This window comes from Diceros bicornis, unplaced genomic scaffold (assembly GCF_020826845.1).
Source record: "Diceros bicornis minor isolate mBicDic1 unplaced genomic scaffold, mDicBic1.mat.cur scaffold_199_ctg1, whole genome shotgun sequence".
NCBI classification, from domain to species: domain Eukaryota; kingdom Metazoa; phylum Chordata; class Mammalia; order Perissodactyla; family Rhinocerotidae; genus Diceros; species Diceros bicornis.
In genome coordinates, this window is record NW_026691090.1 from 157,986 (window position 1) to 161,520 (window position 3,535).

A 3,535-nucleotide genomic window follows, 5' to 3' on the forward strand; every position below is an offset into this window, starting at 1 on the left:
TATCTGCTGCACTCACAGTAACATTCCCAGCACCTAAAAAGGTTCCTGGCACGTAATAGGTGCTCAATAAATATTTTTTGAATGCATGAATATGGAATCTAAAAAAGTGACATTTTTAGTTTCTTGCTAACTATGCATAGATAAATGGTGAATTTTATTTAGATAACCTGGCAGTCCCCATTGAGGAATTATGTGGGGGTTTCTGGCCATCTTCTAGGCTATGTCTGAAGTGTCCAACCTACCCTAACAAAATAATTTAGCACTTCTGTTTTGGAGAGTGTAGATGTAGAATTTTGGTTCTTCTAGCAGCAACTGGGCTGAAACTAGCCCACATTTATGGCTTAAACCAAGAGGAGCTCAAGAGAGCACTGACTGGGAAGCTGGCCCAGACTGCGAGTCCACTAGTTGGCCATAATTGGCAATAACTGAGACAATTAGGCAGAAACAACAAGTGGAGATTATGCCTTTTAGTGTCTGGTAGTGAGCCAGGCAGAGCCCCTGTCAGGTCCTAAACTAGACAAAAATACCCTGCCCCATGATTCAAATGAGGAAATACAAACATGAGTCTTCATTGTGCCCTCATACTCATGTTGCTCTTAGAAATTTCACGTACTCCCTCTTCCAACACAATGCCCTACGCTATAGCACCACCTAGTTACTTACTTCTTTGGGATCAGAAAATCCTGGAAGACTTGCTTCATTCACCCTGACTCCCAGCCCCTCTGAGAAACTATCACCCTAGATTTCATAAGATATTTGCATCTTTCCAAAGATTATATCACAGTCTTGGTAGATGCACTCGCCAAAATGGCAGACTTCGTTCTCTTGACTGAATCTCCAATTCCCTTGGTCATTGTCATATGATTTAATAAGAAAAACTACCTAACACTGATATCCTACCATTGAGCCCTTTTTTCCTCATGCCTTCCAGCAGTCACTGCTCAGAGTTATCCATCTCCATATCCACTTGTCCATCACCCACCATCTTAGACCAATTACTGCACCAACCATGTTCTAGAAGATCATTTCCATTGTTACATAGTATAGAGATGCAAGTCATAATCCATCACAGTGGAATTTTCCAGGAGTGTATAGCTCTACCCATTGAGCTCATCACAGCATTCATTGCCATCACAGCTTCCATCCTTGCTGTCCTGTTTCCTGCCCCTCTAAGAACAAACCTCTGATTGATAGCTGGAGGAGCTGCCCAAGAAAACCTACACGATGCCCTCTGTTCTTGTACACTTGGGGTTTTAGCTTAGCCAGTACGTTCTTTTTTCTTAAGGTAAAGGCGTTAGCTTTTTTTAGGGCATTGCCCCTCTTCCATTGTCAAGCCACGTTGCTAGATTGGGACTGATCCCACCAGCTTGGATCCAGGAGTGATTATTTGATCCAGTCAGAGAACCACATTAGCCTCGCCACAGTGCTTGGGTCATGGATAACTACACAATAGAAGACAGGAATATCAAAGGCACAAAACTCATTTCTGAGCTATATGTTGGAATGATTGGGGATAGGAAATCTCTCTTTACAACAGATTTAAACTTAATAGTAAAAATCTTGAGGGCCGGCCCGTGGCTTAGTGGTTGGGTGCGCGCGCTCCGCTGCTGGCGGCTCGGGTTCGGATCCCGGGCGCGCACCAACGCACCGCTTCTCCGGCCATGCTGAGGCTGCGTCCCACAGACAGCAACTAGAAGGATGTGCAGCTATGACATACAGCTATCTACTGGGGCTTTTGGGGAAAAATAAATAAATAAATAAAATTATAAAAAAAAAAAATCTTGAGCTGCTGGTAGCAGTTTTGCTACCATATGTGGAGATCCTGTCTAAGGAGATCCTGAGACTGAAGTTAATGCAGAGGAAAATAGAATCAAGATATGGCTAGATAATATTAATTGAGCTTACTATGTGTTAATTAACCACACAATTAATCATTTAGTCCTACAATAACCCTTAGAGGCAGGGTTGACATTTATCATCCCCAATCTAAAGATGAGGTAAATAAGGCTAAATGTCTTGCCCAAAGTTTCAAAGTTAATGTTAAAGCTGAGAGTTGAAACTATGCGGTCTGGATCTAGAACCTGTGTTCATTACCACTATTGTACACTGCCTCAATATGTGCTTTTGCTAATATACACAGACTTCAGAGACAGAGAGAAAGATTGAGAGAGAGAGAGAGACTGAGACCCAATGATTTGTCTTTGATTCCCTGGATCTAGTCATGCCTGAAATCATGAACTTCTTGATTTTTTTCAATTAACCAAACAAATTTCTCTCCCCTTCCTGTCTTTTTTCAGAAGCAGATTTGACTCTTAAAACAGGAAAAACTGAATAATATACTCTAATATGCGAGAAACAATATAAAGTATGTAGAAATCTATATACCAAACGTCAAGGCAGACAGACCACATGGGAAACACCGGATGGCTCGTCCTATATTATAGGCATTAGCACTTGTACCTGTTTGAGAACAGTTCATAAAGTTCTTCAAGATCAGTCATTGAATTGGTATTATTCATTCATTGAATTTGGTGCTCCTGTCTGTATTTACCGCTGCTCGTTTCCGCTGTCTTTTATTCCTTCGTGCCAAGCCTGGCTGACATACACACTGCTCTTCGTCCAGGCCCTACGTCTTCAGGTGGGGAAACAGAGTACATAGTGAAAGCAGTGCCCTGGCAATCTGGTGTGCTGCAACCCAGCCTCTCATAGCAAGCCCCTAAATGCATGCCAGCTGTTTCTTAGGTCATTCCAAAGAAACTTAGACTGAGTCCTGTTTGGCAGGGAAGACCTGAGTAGGAGGTAGTGTCCGTCTCGATTCCGTAGCCTTAAGTCATCCCAACACACCCACATACCGTGAACCTAACGGTTCATGATCTGTCTCTGCTCGCTTGTTCCCTTTCTGTGCCTGCTTTGATCCTGTCCTTAATTGATTCCCGATTGTTAGAGACACCTCTTATTTATCATCCCACATCTATAGGCTAATATTTCTTAATTAGTATTACAAAAAACACTAGTATTACACTAACTAGAAAGGAAAATATTGGCAAATATTGACATAGTGGACAATATTAAAATTAAGAACTTCTGTTCATTGCAAGATACCATTAAGACAGTGAAAAGGCAAGCAACCGACAGGAAAAGACGTTTGCAATGTGTATAACAAAGAAACCCTACAAATTAATGACAGATAACAATAGAAGAATGGATAAGAAACGAATAGGTATATCATAAAATACGATATACAAATGATAGATAAATATATTAAAAGATACTCAACATCATTAGTCAACAGAGAAATGAAAGTTAAACAACGGGGGCCGGCCTGGTGGTGCAAGTGGTTAAGTGCGCGCGCTCCGCTGCGGCAGCCTGGGGTTCGGCGGTTCAGATCTTGGGTGCGCACCGATGCACCGCTTGGCAACCCATGCTGTGGCGGCGTCCCATATAAAGTGGAGGAAGATGGGCATGGATGTTAGCTCACGGCCAGTCTTCCACAGCAAAAAGAGGAGGATTGGCAGATGTTAGCTCAGGGCCCATC